The 20193-nt window shown below is 41.0% G+C and overlaps 2 long non-coding RNA genes across 2 annotated transcripts in view; one reads left to right on the forward strand and one right to left on the reverse strand.

The window, feature by feature from the left end:
* Nucleotides 1-20193, reverse strand: part of LOC145723892 (uncharacterized) — a 291096-nt gene that overhangs the window by 15013 nt on the left and 255890 nt on the right. The gene's annotated exons all lie outside the window — the stretch shown is intronic.
* The window catches only part of LOC145723893 (uncharacterized), a 26840-nt gene that overhangs the window by 2825 nt on the left and 3822 nt on the right, over nucleotides 1-20193 (forward strand). The window contains exon 2 of the long non-coding RNA XR_014149279.1: nucleotides 2313-2440. This is a non-coding gene — a long non-coding RNA (uncharacterized LOC145723893). The remainder of the gene's footprint in view (nucleotides 1-2312; nucleotides 2441-20193) is intronic.

A 20193-nucleotide genomic window follows, 5' to 3' on the forward strand; every position in this document is an offset into this window, starting at 1 on the left:
CAAACATTTTTATTTCCTCTTCCAATTTTCTGTCATTTTATTGGACTATCATTTTTGTTGTACTAGTCACATTTAGCATATTTCTATTTAGAAAAATCATTTTCTCTAAAAATTTAAAAAGTATTTTAAATTATTTAAAAAGTGAAATGGGGGGCACGTGGGTGGCTCAGTCGTTAAGCGTCTGCCTTTGGCTCAGGTCATGGTCCCAGGGTCCTTGGAATCGAGCCCCGCATCGGGCTCCCTGCTCCGCGGGAAGCCTGCTTCTCCCTCTCCCACTCCCCCTGCCTGTGTTCCCTCTCTCGCTGTGTCTCTCTCTGTCAAATAAATAAATAAAATCTTAAAAAAAAAAAAAAAAGTGAAATAGGGGCACCTGGGTGGCTCATTCGTTAAGCGTCTACCTTGGGCTCAGGTCATGATCCCAGGGTCCTGGGATCGAGCCCTGCATTGGGCTCCCTGCTTGGTGGGAAGCCTGCTTCTCCCTCTCCCACTCCCCCTGCTTGTGTTCCCTCTCTCACTGTCTCTCTCTCTGTCAAATAAATAAATAAAATCTTTAAAAAAAAATAAAAAATAAAAAGTGAAATAGGCAAGCTTAGATCTATGTCTTATATAAGTTTCTGCTAACATCATTACTGGCAAGCAATCGTCCATACCAAATAACTTTCATTAGCACAAAATAAAAAATATTTTCCATCATAGACCACAATTCCTTATTTATTTGAGGATCTTCTGTCGTTTTACTTAACTATCCTAGTGCAGCTCACCATCTTGTCTAAATTAAATCTTACTTCTCTAAGAGCATTTAAATGGCGTCTCCATTGTTAACCAGAATGTCTGGGAGGTCAAATTTGATATGTGTTTGATCAAGATGATCCCATCTGGGTCAGATCCAGAGAGTACTGTATATAATCTTTAAATCACTCCAAAAAATATTGTTGCTATTGTCAGAGTTGAGGCCATACTAGGAACACGCTGAGAGATATTTAATAGATTTGAATGTGTTTGTGTTTGTGAAGTACAGGGCTCAGGGCAGGGCTCCTCTTGCCTGAGTCTCAGAGTCGTATTGCAGACCAATGATAAATGTATGTATTAATGATACCTTATAATATGCATGCATTACATTATTTGAAGTGCTTCCACATTTATGATTTCTTTTGATCATCACAATAACCTATGAACTAGATAGAGTAATTAGAGATGAGAAACAGAGGTCTAGAGAGGTTAAGTGATTTATCTAAAATTACACGTCTAATTAGTGGTAGAGCTAAGAGTAGAACCTAGGTCTCATACACAAGTTTTCTTCTTATGCTATGTTACATCGTGCCGTCTCCTTAATGTTTCTAAAACAAAGAGACCTGACAGTTGGACAGGTTGCATCTCTACATTTTTCATTCCCTAACACCCTTTGGATTTTAGAAAAGAAAATAAATATGGGACAAGGCATGAAAAAAAAAAATCACATGCTCTTTCATATCCGTCCATGTGGGACCAATATATACTTATTGACCAATGTTTCAGAAGCTGGAGATTTATCTCCTTCCAGGCAAAAGTTCACTTGAGTAATACAGAATAAATCTTCTGAACGGTGATGATCATATTCCTTAACCTATTCATAAGGTCCCAAGTACAACTCTGGAAACATAAACTTTAGCAGCATCTTCTAAGAGCCAGGGATTTGGGGAATGCAATATACATTTTTAGAGTAATATACAGCACCTGAAAGTATAAAACATTAGTATGTAAATGAATAGAATCCTCTTTTAATCATGCAAACCCCATTCCTTGCGAATTCTCCTGTACAGTTTGCTCGGGATTGCCTTGGTGCCTCTGCCTTCTGCTCATATAGACCCAAGACTTCAAGTACTTACTAAAATCCTTTTGTTCTTGCCACTTTTTAGCACTTTTGAATTTAGGATGCTATTTTAGATGAACTAGAACATAGTGAACTGCTAACGATGGTTAACTGGTGAGTTTTGTATTGCTTGCACTCTCTATAAGAAAAAGGCATTATTTTGATGAAGAAAACAAATTTAAAAAATTTTTAGACACAAAATGCTCTGTGGTTTCTACACCCTACCTATTAGTACTAAAAGAATACCAAGAATGTAATAGCAGTAATTAACATTTCATAAGGTTTTATATTCGTAATGGATTTCATAAGCCCCTATGTGTTAGCAATAGACTTGATACTCTTTTGAGATGTTCCGCACAGAAGTCAGCTGTGAATTATCCACAATGGAAACACTCCTCAGAGCTCTCCAGTACTTATCATATTGTATTGTAATGATCTGTTTACTTGGTCATTCCCTCCCCAGCCCACCCCCACCCGCAGTGAGAGCTCCTTGAAGGCAGGAACTGTGTCCGTTCATTTCTGTTCTCCAGTGCCTAACACAGAGCCAAATATCAAGTTCATAAAATAAACGACTGAATGAAAGACCGGCAGGTACTCAGTATTTTTTTTTTTTTGAATGTTATTTCCACCTAAGCAATTTAACAGTTTGCCTGTGAAGAGGGTGATTATTCTCTGCTAGGATATGGCTTGTTCGTTTTTCCTTTGTGGATGGTGAATGGCAAGGCACAAACAGGAAATGTTATTTTTTAAAGTGTCTCTATTTTCTCCTCTCAGGCATATATAACTTTAGCTTTTCGTTGTCAAATCTGTTAATGTACCTAATTATTGTATAAGCAGGTAAAGAAAATCACTTTCCAACTTGCTACCACATTAAATATCTTACTGAGATAGGTTGTGAGTAGGGGAAGTTTGACATCTTTTTTCTTACTACTTAAATCAGAAGAGAAAACTTTGCCAATGAAAATTTCTTTCTTTCTTTCTTTCTTTTTTTTTTTAAGATTTCTATTTAGTGGGCGCCTGGGTGGCTCAGTTGGTTAAGCGACTGCCTTTGGCTCAGGTCATGATCCTGGAGTCCCTGGATCGCGTCCCGCATCAGGCTCCCTGCTCAGCGGGGGTCTGCTTCTCCCTCTGACCCTCCCCCCCTCTCATGTGCTCTCTCTCATTCTCTCTCTCTCAAATAAATAAATAAAAAATCTTTAAAAAAAAAAGATTTCTATTTAGTTATTTGAAAGAGAAAGAGAGAGAGGGTGAGCACAGTGGGAGAAGCAGACTCCCACCGAGCAGAGAGCCTGATGCGGGACTTGATTCCTGGACCCTGAGATCATGACCTGAGTTGAAGGCAGATGCCCAACCTACTGAGCCACCCAGGTGCCCCCCAGTGAAAATTTCTCATCTGTTTTTTAAACTATGGTATCATGTCTACATCAAGAAACTCTGTTTGGGAGAGTGTTCCTAAAGTTCCATGGTGAAGGACTGAGCATATTTTTTATAGGATCTGGTAGGTAAATGAGAGTAAAAATATTTGGCAATTCATGAAATGGGAGAAAATATTTGCAAACCATATATCTGGCAAGGTGTTAACATCCAGAATATATAAAGAACACTTAGAACTCTACAACAACAAAACCAAACAACCCAATTAAAAAATGGGCAAAGGACTTGAATAGATTATTTCTCCAAAGAAGATAAACAAATGGCCAATAGCTCATGAAAAGATGCTCAACATCATGAATTATTAGGGAAATGGAAATCAAAACCATAGTGAGATACTACTTCATAACCATTATGATGGCATATGTATATAATATAATATATATAATATGTATAATTATATATACAACAAGTGTTGGTGAGGATGTGGGAGAAAGTGGAACCCTTGTGTACTATGGGCAGAAATGTAAAATGGTGCAGCCTTTGTAGAAAACAGTAGGGCAGTTCCTCAAAAAATTAAACAAGGAATTACCATATGATCCAGGAATTCCACTATGTGGTGTGTCACCAAAAGAATTGAAAGTGGGGACTCAAACAGATACTTGTACACTAATGTTCATAGCAGCATTATTCACAATAGCCAAAGTGGGTAAACAACCCAACTGTCCAGTAATGAACAGACAAATGAAATATAGCTTATATAGAGAATGGAATATTATTCAGTCTTAAACAGAAAGGAAATTTTGATGTATGTTACAACACGGATGAACCTTGAAAATGTTTTACTAAGTGAAATAAGCCAGTCACAAACAGGACAAATATTGTGTGATCCACTTACACAAGGTCCTGAGAGTAGTCAGATTCACAGAGGCAGAAGGTTAGAGTGGTGGTTGCCAAGGGCTGGGGAGAGGGAGGAATAGGGACTTCGTGTTACTGGGTAGTGTTTCAGTTGGGGAGGATGAAAAAGTTCTGGAAATGAATGGCGGTGATGATTGGACAACAATGGGAATGTACTTAAGGCCACTCAACTGGACACCTAAAATGGTTAAAATGGTAAAATTTATATGTATATTTTACCACAATTAAAAAAAGACTTGACATTTACTTAGCACTGTTTAAAAGACTTTTACATGCCAGTATTTTATTTGTTCCTCACAACTCTGAGAGATAGGCAGGGCAGTTATTATTCTTCTCATTTTACAGACAATGAAATGAGAGCTCATTTGGTCAAGGGACACAATACTAGTAAGTGGCGGGATCGGAATTAGGACCCACAACTCTAGTCCGGTGCTCTTTCTTCTACACCAAACTGCCTTTCACAGAAGGGTTCCTGGACCCTGACAGTTGACCCTGACATTGAATTCACTGGCAAATGCCCAACTTTCACTTGGAGTGTGCACATAAAGCCTGATTCCAAAGAACGGTCTTGAAAGAGCTTTCTGGAGAATGTGGGCAAAACAACAGGCGCAGAAATCATTAACAGGCACCTTTCCCCCATCACAACAATAATACTGTGAAGAGCAAGACAGAAATATGAGAACTGAAGCCACAGCCAGGAAATGCTCCACCACCATATGTTAATTTATCATAGCTCTAGTTCCTTTCTAGACAATTTCTAAGGGACAGTCCCTTGTCAGACTGGAATTTTTATTTTGTCCAATAGTCCTGAAACTTCATTAGTAGGCCATAAGATGATCCTTGGGAATGTTTTGTTATTGTAGTTAAAGGAGCTTTATTGTTGCCATGTGATACAATTTGATCTGTATCTGATAGCCTCTTGGAGAAATAGTGATGGCTTTGTAAAATATAGAGACGTGAAGAATAACAGCACAGACTTTTCTTGTACAATGGCGTGTTTGCATTGTTAATTCGGTCCTGTAAAATCTTTCCAGTAAATTAATTACAGCTAAGAATCAGAAGGGACCATAAAGCAAAAACAGCAGAGAAGTCACAGCCCAGCTGTGCTTTAAAAATGGAACACTGATTTTTATTTTTAAGTATTCAGCAAACAGTTCCTGAAGCACATCCTCAAGAATCTCAATTGTACATTGTTGGTGGGCTGTGAAGTTTTGTTTCGTGTACTGAGGAAGAAAAATGTCTGTTCCATGATATTAATACATTTCTGTGTGTTCCGGTTATTTCTTTAAAAAGATTTATTTATTTATTTCAGGGGGGAGGGGCAGAGGGCGAGGGAGAGAGGAAGCAGACCCCCTCTGGGTGCGGAGCTGGATGCAGGGCTCCATCTCCTGACCCAGACATCACGAACGGGACATCAGGACCCTGGATATCACGACCAGAGCCAAAACCAAGAGTCGGAGGCTGAACGGACTCAGCCACCCAGGCACCCCTGTTCAGGTTATTTTTATGGCAAGCTGAGAGCTGAAATTTTGTGGTGGCAAAAAGTTTGGAAGTTTAAAATATAATAATAATTCTAGAAAGACAAAAAAATGCTTCACAATTTTAATAGTGATGCAAATTAACGGGGGAAAAAAAAAGGTGAAAAATTTGTTCTCCAGCTTTCAAATGAGTAAATATATTATTAGTTCCATTTTTACAGAAGAGAAAGGCGAGGCCCAATAAAGGTAAGTGTTTGGACTAAGTTCACCCAACTAGGAAGCAGCAGAACAAGAAAACCTCTGCTTGTAGGGATGTGGTTTAGAGGGGAGGACTGGTAGTCCATTTTACTACTCAGCCTACATTCTATCTGGTGATTCTGAGCAGAATGGGAGCACTTTAAACACGAACATTGGTACACCATGTTTATCTCTGGTTTGATAAGCTTGCATATAATAAAAGAAGCTCCTCTATCACAAAAATATAGTTCATTTGCTCTGAAGCATCTTTTGTATTAACGATTTAAGATCTTAATTCATGGACTGCAAATGAATCATGCCTGCAATGACAATGTGTTTCCACATGTGTTTTGTAAAATTAAAGCATCATTACATCTTGTCATCCATGTGCGCATTTCTAGTAACGATCACCAAGAATGTCTTGCTGGTGCCTTTGGGGCCCCTCCAGTTGCCCTCAATCTTATTTCAGCGAAGGCCTCATTCATCCTCTTCCTTCTCTTGGTTTAGCTATTGCTAAATCTTGTGATTGTAGGTCTCAGTTTTGACTATGAATCTCACTTCCTTAAAGTTGCCTGCTAGTTCCCTTTCTATGTCACATCAAATCAATAATGATATCTACTATTTATTGAGTGCATACCATGAACCAGTCACTTTATACCTAATATTTCTAATCCATGACGTAAACTCTGACTACTTCTGCAATTTTATTTTCCACTGCTCCCTAATTGCGCTCTATATTCTTCAAGCTCAGAAGTTGGCAAACTATAGCTTCTGGACTAAATCTGGCTTGCTGCCTGTTTTTGTATGGTTTGTGAGCTAAGGATGGTTTTTACATATTTAAGTGAGTGAAAAGAACCAAAAGATGACTAATACTTTGTGACATGTGAAAATTATGTTAAATTCAACTTCCACTGTCCATAAATAAATTTTCATTTGAACACAGCCACTCTCAATTCATTTATGTATTGTATATGGTCGCTCTCATGCTGTGACAGCAGAGTTGTCGCTACGAGAGACAGTATGATCCACAAAGTCTAAAATATTTATCCAGCTCTTCACAGAAAATTTTGTCAACTCCTGTTCTAGCTTAACCAAACTCATTTCTGTCTTTACCTTCTTGTCCTCACATGTCTTCCTCTCTGTCTGGAATGCTTTTCTTTTCTTTCTTTCTTCCTCTTTGTTCTCTTTCATATCCTCATTCTCTCAAGGTGATTTTATCCAAGCTCATGGCATTAAATTCGATCTACATGCTGGTGGTGCCCAAATTTATGTTTCCATATCCAACCTCTGCCTTGAAGTCCAGACCTAAACATACAACTGGTATTTGATATCTCTGGTTGATATCATAAACATCTCAACCTAACATGTTCAAAGTTGAATTCTAAATCTGTCCCCCTAAACCAACTCCTGTCAGTCTGCCCCGTTTCAGTTGATGGCAACTCCATGTTTGCAGTGGGTCATGCCAAAAACTTTAGTACTTTTTTGATTCCTTTGTCTGTCTCACACTTCACATTCAATCTATCAGCAAATCATGTTGGCTCTAACTTCAAAATATACCCAGAATTTGACTGTATCTCACCATTCCCATTGCCATCACCCTGGTCCAAACCAGAATCTTTCACCTGGACCACTGCAATGACCTCCCAGCTGTTCTTGCTGCTTTTGCCCCCAAGAACATTTCATGCAGTATCAGCTTCTCAGATCAGGCCACTCCTTGCTCAGATCCTTCCCATGACTTCCTGTCCAAAGTCTGCCCCTTTTCTCATCTGTTGCCTCTCAATCTCATTCCCCACTACTCTTCCCCTCACTCACTCTACCGTAAGGACACTGACCTTGCTCTTCCTCAAGTTCCTCCAGGCTCTTTTGTACTTCAGGATCTGTGTGCTTGCTGTTCCCTCCGCCATATTGTCCTGTGGCATCCCCATAGACATTAAGACTTAGATATCTCACTCTTTAGATATTAAGCATCACTTTCTCAGTGAGACCTTCTATGGCCTTCTCATCTACAATTTCAAATCTGCATTTGTGGTTTAATTTTTCCTCCTTAGCACTTTTCATTAGTTAGATAAAAACATCATGTATTTACTTGTCTTCATTATTGTCTACACAATAATGTAAGTTCATGGGGACAGGGATTTTCATCTGTTTCGTTCACTACTGTATTCCTATTACCCAATGCCTGACACAAAGAGAGTACACTAAGTATTTGTGGCATGAATGCATGAACTAAAACATCCAGCTCAAGGGCCAGTTTCAAGAACCCAACCTGGATGCTGGGTCCTTTTTCCTCTGGGCCAGTGAACATCTTTGATTGTATTTACTACACTGTAGAACAATTACTTGATTGACAAATCTGTTTCCCCTGCTAAACTGAACTTGATTCATTTTTGTATCCCAGTGCTTAGCATACCTCCTGGCATACAACAAAGTCTCATTTAATGTTTCCTAAACGAATGAATAATTCTTTACTTTTCAAGAAGGTACTTCTCAGAGATTTATTTATTTATTTAGAGGGGGTGGGGGAGGAGCAGAAGGAAAGGGGGAAGAGAATCTTAAGTAGGCTCCATGCCCAGCACAGAGCCTGACGCAGGGCTCAGTCTCACAACCCTGAGACCATGACCTGAGCCAAAATCAAGAGTTGGACGCTTAACCCACTGAGCCACAGAGGCACCCCAGAGATTTATTTAAATAGTGAATGATACTTAAATTGGAATAGGATTTTTTTTTAATATTTTTTTAAGATTTTATTTATTTGACAGAGAGAGACACAGTGAGAGAGGGAACACAAGCAGGAGGAGTGGGAGAGGGAGAAGCAGGCTTCCCACGGAGCAGGGAGCCCGATGTGGGGCTCGATCCCAGGACCCCGGGATCATGACCTGAGCTAAAGGCAGACGCTTAACGACTGAGCCACCCAGGCACCCTGGAATAGGATTTTTAAAAAACCCACAGAGTTATTTAGGATCATGCTTGCTTTCGGTTCTGAAACCACTGGAAGCAAGCTGTGGGTTTTAATGAGATGTAGAACCATATTCTACATATCACAGAGCATGATACCAGAGACTTCCAGGTTAAAAAATCAAGGTGCTGTTCCTTGTCTGGTGATGTCCTGGCTTACATCATTGCTTATGCCTTAAGTTAAAACTATTGGTATGTGGAGAAAATACTTTTATTTGTTTGTTTTCAATCAAGACCTGTAAGACCTGCTAATTGGTGATGTGGAAAGGATTAACGATCTCTAATCACTGTTAGAGTGAAAAATGCCCTTATTGTTTTCCTGGCTCTAAATAACCTTTTTCCATCTGTGTTCAGGAAACAGTCACAAGTCAGCTAAGTAAAAATCTTTTCAGTTCTTTAAAAACAAGCGTTTAGGGCGCCTGGGTGGCTCAGTCGTTAAGCGTCTGCCTTCGGCTCAGGTCATGATCCCAGGGTCCTGGGATCGAGCCCCACATCGGGCTCCCTGCTCCGTGGGAAGCCTGCTTCTCCCTCTCCCATTCCCCCTGCTTGTGTTCCTGCTCTCGCTATCTCTCTCTCTGTCAAATAAATAAATAAAATCTTAAAAAAAAAACAACAGCTATATTTAAAAAATAAATAAATAAATAAATAAAAACAAGCGTTTACTGGGAGATCACTGATTCCAGTCTGGCTGTCAGAGAGAGCGGACAGTGGGGGTGGCGAGCAGTGGATTTGCAGGAAGGTGGGGCAAACTGATCTCAGGCACTTTGATATTCTAGTCTGGGGTTACTAGTAAAATGAGATTTGGATTTACCATTTTGCATTCTCCTCCTGGTGATTTCATTTACATTTCCTTATTTGAGTCTCACACATACATGTGAGATAGTGAAGGCATTAACTCTGAGAAAGTGAGAAAAGTGGAGAAAGTGAGGGCAAAAGGCAAAATGACTTGACTTGTCAGTGACTGATCAGGATGAGAATGCAGGTATTCAGAATGCAGTGCTCCTTCCACTGGCCCTTTGTTCCAAACTATCTGCTTGCCTCAAGACTTTAATTGCATGTATATAGGGAAAGAACTAGAAATGTTTTAGGCAGCAGTGACATGGAGTGTCTGCTTTGTGCTCAGCACTGAGGTAGACACCAAGAAATAGAAAACACTGTCCTTGTCCTCAAAATAGTTATAGCCTAGCTGGAGGGAAAGAACACATAAACAAAACAAAACAATAATAATAATAAACGATATTGTAGGGTGAAAAACACCTGGTTACAAAAACATGTACGCTAACAATACTTATAAATTTGTACTCATTTTCATGTATTTCATTTGCTTAAAATATAACATCTAGAGTGAGGACACTGCTCAAAAGCAGGGGCAGGTGGCTTCCTTACTTTTCTTAACTCATCTAATCTTCTCACACACTCCCACCCTTCCAATTAAAGTTATCTCGGTCTTCTCCAGATTAAATAGTCTCTCAGGGTTTAACAGTCTATTTTGATTTATAGTGGTCTCTATCAGGTAAATATTCATCAATTCAAAGTCCAATTCCCTTCACAAGGCTCTTTCTCCTCCTCCCGCAGACATGGGCTGTGCGGAGACGGTGGCGGGAGGGGGGGTCTTGGGGGCGCTGGTCTGGTCGAGGCACACTGGCTGCTCCAAGTTTTAGATTTCCCCCTGGAGGGGTCCCTGCTAGGTCACAGGGGACCCCAGACCGGTTTGGGACTGCTGCTCTGCCTCATCTAAGCAGCCGCAACGCACGGTCCTTTTCTTGCTCCCCAGCGGCGCAGCCTGGCGTGGGATCTCCCTGAGCGGCGGTTTCCTCCCAGGTTTCTTTGGGCGGGCAGGGCAAAGTCTCCTCGGCCTTTAGCTTACCTGTCGATTTGCCCAACACGCTTTCCCCTCCAGGAATTCAGTCCGGAGAGTATCGGTCAGAATACACCTGTCTACCTCCCCTTCCCCGAGGTCCTTCTGCCCACTCCCCCCACCCCCCATTATCCTCAAACCAAAGTCGTCCCCCTCCCCCCAGTGCATGTCCCCCATCCTTGGAGTTTCCCTACTCCTGACTTTCAGTAAAACTCTGCCTGTGTCTCTTAGGTTGATGAGAAATAAAAGCATTTAAAAAAATCTGGTCTGTTATCAACGTTGGACTTTCTTTTTTTTTTTTTTTAAGATTATTTATTTATTTATTTGAGAGAGAGAGAATGAGAGACAGAGAGCATGAGAGGGAGGAGGGTCAGAGGGAGAAGCAGACTCCCTGCGGAGCAGGGAGCCCCATGCGGGACTCAATCCCGGGACTCCAGGATCATGACCTGAGCCAAAGGCAGTCGCTTAACCAACTGAGCCACCAGGCGCCCTCAACGTTGGACTTTCAAAACTCTTCATGTCTAATCAAAAATCTTATTTTAGAAGTCAACAAGGGAACATGGACTCTTTCTTCCACTCTGCATTCCTGCTGTAAGAATCCAATGGTTTAAGGAAAGAGGATGCTTGGTACAGAATGATGGGTGCTGACATACAAGGAAGTGCACAAGAGAAAAACACATTAATACGGTTCTAAAATATTTTCCCTGTTACATATGCATAGAAAAATAATCTGGAAAAATGTACACCAAAATGTTAATATTGACCTTCTCTGGGTGGCGTTTTTTTTTTTTTTCCCCAAGTTATTTTATTCTTTATGTCCTCTTGTATTTTCAGAATTTTAAAAAATGCACATGTATTGCTTTTGTAAACAGAAGAAGCAATAAAAAGATCTCTACTAGTGTGGAGGAGAGGATAAAAGCTTAGAACTCCACACATGAGAAATATCTCAAGACTATGCCCTCAAATTAACTGCCAAATAAGCGATCGAGCCATAGTTGTGACGAATCCTTTGTGAGTCACATCTTTTCTCTTCTTTTAAAAATTAAGCTATAATTAGCATATCATAAAATCCACCCTTTTAAAGTGCACAACTCATTGGTTTTTAGTCTATTTGCAAAGTTTTACAACCATCACCACGAATTCCAAAACATTTTCATCACCCCAAAAAGAAACCCCATACCCGTTATCCGTCACTCCCTATCCCCCCTTCCCTCAGCCTCTGGCAACCACTAATCTATTTTGTTTCTATGGATTTGCCTATTTTCCACATTTCATGTAAATAGAATCATACAAAATGTGGCCTTTTGTGTTTGGTTTCTTTCATTTAGCATAATGTTTTCAAGGTTCATCCATGATGAGTCATATTTTTCTTGATCTCCTTTTCTGAAAAGCTTTTCTCTCAGGGCTACAATAATACTCATTCTGGTCCCCTGACCCTTGCTGTACAGTCCGTACAATGCAAAAAAGGCAGACCACTTCTTGCTCCAAAATTGCATTTCCTGCTCTATGGATACACTCTGTGGAATAGAAAATTAATCACAATTAACCACCAAAAAACCCTCTGTATTTGGAATACAGAGCCAAATAATATGGGAGTGGTATGGGAGGAGGAGGAGGTTGATATTATTAAAAGCTCATAGGGAGGGACGCCTGGGTGGTTCAGTGGGTTAGGCGTCTGCCTTCAGCTCCTTCAGCTCGGGTCGTGATCCCGGGGGTCCTGGGATCGAGTTCTGGGTCGGGCTCCTTACTCAGTCAGGAGCCTGCTTCTCCCTCTGCTTGCTGCTCCCCTTGCTTTGTGCTCTCTCTCTCTGACAAAAAAAAAAAAAAAAAAAGGCTTATTGGTAAAGGAGCCCTACAGATTGGACTCTATATTTTATTGTAAATAATAAACTTTCTCAGGTGGGTGGGCATTAACAATATTGGACAAAGAATATGTGTATATCCTCTTGAATCTTTCTTATTTCATATTTGTTAATACTCCTAGATATTGGTCCTTTCTTCAAGTACGAATGAAGGCCAAGACTGGGGTTCCTAATCCCAAAGTTTCCTGTAATCCTACAGGGTGAAAACACAAGAGTCACTCCAAGTCAGTGGTCTATAATCTTTTGGGGGTCACAGATTTAATCTTTTGAATCTCTGAAGAGAACTATGGACCCTTTTCTGAAAAATGTTAATTATAATTTCCAAGGGTGTGTCAAGCCCTTGAACCATCCAAGGTATCCATAGTGTCTTAGCTTGAGCTGCTCTTATGAAATCCCATAGACTGGGTGGTTTAAACAACAAAAATTGATTTCCTCACAGTTCTGGAGGCTGGAAAGTCTAAGATGAATGTGCTGGCAGACTTGGTGTCTGGTGAGGGCCTTCTTCCTATTTTGCAGATGGCCACCATCTTTCTGTGACCTCATATTGGGGGGGATGTGGTTCTCTTGTGTTACTTCCTATAAGGGCATTAGTCCAATCAGGAGGGCTCTGCTCTCATGACTTATTCTGATTCTAATTACCTGCCAAAGGCCCTACCTCCAAATACCATCACACTAGTGATTAAGGTTTCAACATAAGAATTTTGGAGAGACACACCACAGAGATAGCCCCCACACTGAGAACATCTGCCCTAGGAAAATTCCCGCTTTATTACTCACTAAAGTTTCAGCCTTAGGTCCCAATCTTGTCTCCTGTTCTGATGAACTGGGTGGGACAATATGGACTTGAAGACCTCCTGGCCCTATAGAGAAGCCTGTATGTCTTCTAGTGAATCCTGCTCTAGGGACAGGAGGCACTGTTAGGTGCCCGTTCTAGATACACAGTCCAGAGGAAGAAGTGAGGGAATAACAAAGAAGATGAGAATTTTGACATCATTCTAATACAGTCCCCACATTATGTTCTACATATATCCTTGGTTTTGTCCTTGCTCCTCATCAGAGCTTCTCTCCCTTGAGAATGTGAAGTAGGGAAAAGCATTAGCTCCTTAGTGTGGGTTGGAGAAAGTCTTTTGGTAAGCAGTGGATGCCTCCAACCAGATTCATGAATAAATTGAGGGCAGATTCAGGGTCAGCAAGACAGAAGTGACTCTGGAGGATAGGAAGAAACATCTAGAAGACATAGACTTGAACTTTAGCAGCAGATCTTTCTCAATGGATGGCTCAAGTCTTTGAATTCCCTGTTTCAGGGTCTGGCAAAGCTCAAATTTGTTAAGCTTTAAAGCATTATTTAAGTTAAACATTTGTTTGGTGTTTCAGGGAAGAGGTGAGGGCATTTTCTCAAATAAAAAAAAGAGAAAGAGTTCTGTTTTCTTAATGACTACTCTTTTTTTTTTTTAAAGATTTTATTTATTTATTTGAGAGAGAGAATGAGACAGAGAGAGCATGAGAGGGGGGAGGGTCAGAGGGAGAAGCAGACTCTCTGCTGAGCAGGGAGCCCGATGCGGGACTCGATCCCTGGACTCCAGGATCATAACCTGAGCCGAAGGCAGTCGCTTAACCAACTGAGCCACCCAGGCGCCCTCTTAATGACTACTCTTGTCTGTCATTTTATAAGTAGTCCTCTCTGCCTTACTTTGGATGGTTCCTAGGAGTGGCTGGCTGAGTTTAGTGTCCCATCTCCTTGATAATGAAGTTGAAAGATCCTTTTTCATTCCATGTCAGAGAAGAGGTCCTGCATAGTTCTACATCATCTGCAGGAGACTCAGTCTGGGACCAAATCACCAACTGACCTTGTTCTGACTATTGAGTCATGGGTGATGCATGAGCAAGACACAGCAGGACTGAAAACTTCTAATGGGCTTTGCTGTCAAAAGGTGTTATTTTTATTTTATTTTATTTTTTTTTAAAGATTTTATTTATTTATTTGAGATAGAAAGAGTGACAGATAGAGAGCATGAGAGGGAGGAGGATCAGAGGGAGAAGCAGACTCCCCACTGAGCAGGGAGCCTGATGCGGGACTCGATCCTAGGACTCCAGGATCATGACCTGAGCCGAAGGCAGTCGCTTAGCCAACTGAGCCACCCAGGCGCCCAAAAAGGTGTTATTTTTAACTACTAGACATTATTTTTAATGTAAATAAATATGATAGTGCCTATCAATAAAAAAACCTCTCTTCAACACACCTCAGGAAGAGTTGTCAAGGAAAATGAAGAACTACATTTTGCTAAGTTTGATGATTTTTCTTTAGTCCTCATCTTACCTGACCTATCAGTAGTATATGACAGTTATTATTACTGTCTTCTGGAAATACTTTTTGCACTTGGCTTTGGGGATATTCCACTTGTCTGGTTTCCTACTTCGTAGGCTGTGCCTTTCCTCTTTCCTTTATGGTTTCTCCTCATCTTCCCAAGTTCTAAATATTTGGTATATTTGTTAAAAATACTGGTGCCTAGCAGTCCCTACCCTAAGAAATTCTCATTCCATTGGTCCAGATTGAAACCCATGTATTTTTTTAAGATCATTAGGATGATAAATTTTATGTTATGTGCATTTTACCACAATTATAAAAACTTTTTTTAAAGATCCTTAGGTGATTCTTATTAGTAGCCAGGACAGAAACTTCTGGCTTATCTGTTGACAATACTCCAATTTCTATCTCTAGCCTGTACCTCCTCCAAGCATGCCTGAATTGTCTGTCTGTCCCACTCACAGCCTGACATCTCTACCTAGATGTCTAATAAGCTTCTCGAACTTAACTGAACCAAAACCAAATTTCTGACTACCCATCCCATACCTGCTCCTCCCACAGTCCTCCCCCAAATCTTTGGAGTCCTTGTTGACTCTCCCCTTCCTCTCACATTCCACACCCAAACCATCAACAGATCTTGTTGGCTATGTCTTCAAAATACATTCAGAATCTGACAATCTTTCACCACCTTTATTTAGCATTTAACCTGGCCACACCACTATCGTCTCTCACTTGGCTTATTGTAATAGTTGCCTCTGCCCTTGCCCATAAGCAGGCTCTGTAAAAGTTACAACAGATAGCATTTTTCCTCTGTGTCATATCCTCTGACTGGCCTCCCTTCTCACTCACAGCAAAACCCAAAGTACTTAAAATAGTCCACAAAACCCAGCCCCCCAATCTTTACCTCTCTCACTTTTCACCACATGTGGCCTACTCTGCGCTGCAGGGACCGCGGCCACCCTGCCCTGCTTGGCGTGCTCCCATCTCAGGGCCTTTGCTCTTCCTGAAGCCTCTGAGGCTTCAAGTGGTTAGCTTGTGCGATGTCACACAACTAATAGATGGCAGACGTGGGATTCGAACCCACCTCTGATTCTAAATCCAATGTGTTTACTGTTGTACCGTGTGGCCTCTCTACTGTGAACAGTATTATCTGTTCAGTCATTCAGCAAGTGCTTTGGTGCTGAGGCGTATAGCAGCCAGCAAGACAAAGTCCTTAACATCGTGGAGCTCGCATTCCAACTGGAGGAGGTAAAAAATAAATTCAAACACAGTGTGTCAGATGGTGTTAAGTGCTATGGAGAAACATAAAGCAAGGCAAGAGAGATAGGAAACTCAGGGCAGAAGCTGCTCTCTTCTGAATCTATGGGAGGTCAGGAAGACTTCACAATCAACTGACGTTAGAGCGGAGACAGAGCAGGCGAGGAAGGGTGGGGATGAGCCATAGGCATAGAGCAGGGGAAAGGATTCAAGTTAGAGGGTAGTCAAAGGAGTTCACATTTCCTTCCGATTTAAATTATTTGCAATGTAACTATTAACATACTGAACTATTTCTAAACTGTGGCTCACCTGTGTTTTGAATGCTTTTGGAAGTGGTATGAATGGATTGCTCTTGGCCAGACATGCTTGTGGCTGGGCAACTGGTAGGGGTTTAAGTCTGCTACTGAAACAAAGTCCCTCTGGCTTAAAGAAGCATATATCGAGTTGCTAAAAGGATGGGCTCTAGAGTCAGAAATCCCAGCTCTACTTTGTGTACCGTTTGTATAACCTAAGGTAATTTACTACCTTATCCTAAGTCCCAGTTCCCAAATCTGTTAATGTGGGGATGATCACAGCAGGTCAGTTTTCAACCACCATGCATCTATTCTTTGTTCTAATTGATTGGTCATATCAGTTGTCAGTTATTTTCTATTTACTTATTTATTTATTTTAGAGAGCAAGAGAGAGAGTGAGTGTGAACAGGGGGGCGGGGAAGGACAGAGGGAGAGGGAGAGAGAGAATCTCAAGCAGACTCCCCACTGAGTGCAGAGCCCAAGGCAGGGCTCAATCTCATGACCCTGAGATCATGACTTGAGCTGAAATCAAGAGTCGGATGCTTAACCGACTGAGACACCCAGGCACACCAGTTGTTAATTATTTTCAATATCATTCTTAGATAAGGGTATTATCTTACCCCATGGGAGACATTGTGATAATTGAATGAGATAAATACTCATTATTATATTTATCATTATCATTATAGTCTAAATCAAGGGTCAAACCTAGGCCAAACGTAGGCCAAACCTGGGCCTCCCCTTCCATCTTTATAACATGGAGATGTCCCCAATGAATTCTGATGTCAAATTTCCAGAAATAAAAAACTACATATGGATCCATGATGTTCAGGTAGGCAACGAGACGTCTAAGTGTGTCCACTTTCTGGTTTCTCCTTGATCCCTAGGCTCATATCCTGGTGTTAGCCTTTACCTTAGATTAAGGCAGGGGACAGAGGGGTGTTTCCAGAGAAGGTAGAAGGAAAAGACGTTTTCTTTGTCAACTTGGGTAGGGCTTAGGGTCAGATTTACTCTTCACAGCACCTGGGTCCTTCAAAACATTATTTGGGCTTTAGTTTTGATTTTGCTTCTTTAGACCAGTAAGTACTTTAGGAATTTTAGTATTTTTTTAAAGTTAATTTATTTTGGGGCGCCTGGTGGCTCAGTCAGTTAAGTGACTGCTTTCAGCTCAGGTCATGATCCCAGGGTCCTGGGATCGAGCCCCATGTTGGGCTCCCTCCTCAGCAGGGAGTCTGCTTCTCCCTTTCCCTCCGTTTGCCACTCCTCCTGCTTGTGCTTTCTCTCCCTTTCTGTCAAATAAATAAAAATCTTTTTAAAAAATAAAGTTAATTTATTTTATCCACATTTCTTTAAAAAGTGGACACAGTTCTAAGCCTTCAAATCAAACAGTGGTCACAAAATTATAGAGGTCAAAACTCAAAAACACCAGAGGTTCATATACTCCTTTCTATTTTTCTTTAGTTTGGTTTGACTCTGGTGGGAATTTGTGACTCTGGGAATGCTGAGAGTAACCAAGCTCTGGTGATGGTCTCATTTTACTTCAGAAACATGCAGCAGACTAAGAGGGAAGAGAGTCAGTAAACATGGTTAATTGATTACTATTGAGTAAAGTACCTACTATGCACAAAGTATTGTCTTCACCTAGGTATTTTAGAGGGACTCAAAGACTTTTTGAACCTACATGCAAAGTTGTATTACTCTGCGTCCATAATTCAACTTAAAAAAAAAATAATGACTTCAGTGTTTTGAAAAGAGAAATTTGAAACGTTTCTAAGTTAATTAATATTTATTTGGTTTTGGGAGAAGATCAAATATATTTTCCTCTTATTTAGGATATGATTAACTAAACACCTTTATCCTAGTTTATAAATATCTAGTATCTTGTAATCTTTGTTTTCCAGGAAAGATCTGATTTCTAATCAATTGTTCATAGAAGATCAACCAGAAGAGGTGAGAGACGGAGGTTTGTGAAAACTCCTCTAACAGTAGAGCAAGTGGATGGGTGTGCCTTTGCCTGGATCAGAACACAGACGAGGTCCCAAATACTTGACCTGTGGCCTGAGGCTCAGTGGCTGGGCCAGGGACAGGCCCTGACACAGGCTTTGGGAGCCTTGGGCTTTCTCTGCAGAGATCGCGCAAGAGGACTTCTCAGTCTCGAGGGACCCTGAGTGTGTCTCCTGCCAGGAGTCTCAGTTCCAGAGTCTCCCGTTTCCAGAGTCTTTCCCTTCCCAAAATAGAGTTTTCAATCCTTACCCCAACTTTCTCCTAAGAGAAAAAAATCATTTATCTTGTTGCAAGGAGAAAGGAGGCATAAAACGAAGGTGTATTTTTGAAGTAGATGAGCCTGCATTGTGCCTTCTCTCTGCTTCTTCTGGCTTCCTTATCAGCCCTCTCAGGTGAGATTTGCTCCCAGCAGAGTCCGTACCTCTTTCCTGTCAAAACTAGCCCTGGAGAGTAGGCCGGGTATAATCATTCGTGCTGAGGTAGCAATGAGTAGTATTAACTTTAAAGAGTATTTGCATTTTATCCTGGGAAAACCTCATTAAAAGGTGAAACTCTAGTATGAACTTACAGGTTTTAGACAGTAGATGGGGGACTCATCTAAGGGCAATGGAGCTTCCTCTTCACCATTAAAATAACAGTCTATAAAGGCGGCACCTCACTGCAGTTAATCTCAAATAGGAGAGCGTCTGTGAGTATCTGAACATAATTTAACATAATTTGAAGAAGGAAAAAAACTGTCGCCATCTAAACTGGTTTATTCTAGCTTTTCCAAAAGCTAGAGCTGTAGAGTCACACTGTAAAGCCAAAGGAGATAATCAATCATCTTTTAGTTTTTCAGAAGAAGATTTTAATCCCTTTTGGCTTTCCTCCAAGGATATCTGAACAGGACATTAAGTGGCTGAAAAGCCCAAGTTTTCAATGTTTCATAACTGCAATAAGTCCTATGCATTAATTTTGGGGAAGGACTAAGTTATGAAAACTTTCATATTGAGGGGAGCAGCTCTATGGCTCTGTGGGTTTTTCTTTTTCTTTTTTTTTGGTGGGAGGAGAGGAAAGATTTTGTTTTCGTTAATGTTTTTGTTTTTAAAATGATGAAAAATAAAACGCTTCACTGGCACATGGCAAATTTTTCCATAAACTCTCTTTGGCCATGGATTAAGTACACACACATAGTGTGGCGGGTGGGGTGGAGGGGGTGCGGAGGGTGGGGGTGGTTATGGCTTCCTTTTTTTCCCCTGCAAAGAAAAAAAACGAGCACAGGATCAAAATAAAGCTAGAATGCAAACCATATTTCAGCCTCATCATTTGGGCTTCTACTGTGCCGCTTAATAATCACTACAAGGATTTGGTTTTGTGAAAAAGAAATCAAATAACCACATTACCTTACCTTTTTTTCCTGCTCTCGGCTTCCAGAACAGATGCAAACACAAGGAATTCTGTGAGCTGAGCTGCCACAACTACGTTGGTCAGGCATATTTATAAACCTCTCTGATTTGGCCAGTACCTCCCCGGCAGCCTCCTGTGAGCCACACGACAGTCCTTCTCAAGACAAGGACACTGCTCTGTCTTTGCAGGCTCTCGGCTCCAGTCTTTAAAACCAATGGCCCGGGCGCCTGGGTGGCTCAGTTGGTTAAGCGACTGCCTTCGGCTCAGGTCATGATCCTGGAGTCCCGGGATCAAGTCCCACATCGGGCTCCCTGCTCGGCAGGGGGTCTGCTTCTCCCTCTGCCCTCTTCCCTCTCATGCTCTCTGTCTCTCATTCTCTCTCTCTCAAATAAATAAATAAAATCTTTAAAAAAAAAAAAA

This window comes from Leptonychotes weddellii, chromosome 10 (assembly GCF_054177405.1).
Source record: "Leptonychotes weddellii isolate Sample4059 chromosome 10, ASM5417740v2, whole genome shotgun sequence".
Classification (NCBI taxonomy): Eukaryota; Metazoa; Chordata; class Mammalia; order Carnivora; family Phocidae; genus Leptonychotes; species Leptonychotes weddellii.